This window comes from Trachymyrmex cornetzi, unplaced genomic scaffold (assembly GCF_001594075.2).
Source record: "Trachymyrmex cornetzi isolate Tcor2-1 unplaced genomic scaffold, Tcor1.1 scaffold380, whole genome shotgun sequence".
In the NCBI taxonomy this organism is placed as follows: Eukaryota; Metazoa; Arthropoda; class Insecta; order Hymenoptera; family Formicidae; genus Trachymyrmex; species Trachymyrmex cornetzi.
In genome coordinates, this window is record NW_017298535.1 from 627,512 (window position 1) to 627,919 (window position 408).

Genomic DNA, 408 nt, shown 5'->3' on the forward strand with positions numbered 1-408 from the left:
CCCCTCGCCGCGGGTACCCCCCCGGGCCTAACCCCCCCTCGTTGCCCCTGAGTTAGAACCCGCCTAGCTACCCTACTGACATTGATAATTCAATTAATAAATATTTTATAATGCCATACATTAAAAACATTTCAGAAAAATTTAAATCTATTGCTGAAAAGAATTGTTTTTAAATCGCTTACAAACCAATGAATAAACTTAATTCTATTATAAAAACAGGGAAAGACAAGCTTAACAAAATGGAACTTTGTAATGTAGTTTATAAAATTAATTGTCTGAGCTGTGAATCCTCATATGTTGGGCAAACGAAAAGAAAAGTAAGAACTAGAGTGTTACGTCCGAGGTTCCGCATGCATGGAACCTGAGGGGGTGAACGTAACGCGAACCGAAACGCCGTATCGTCAGTCC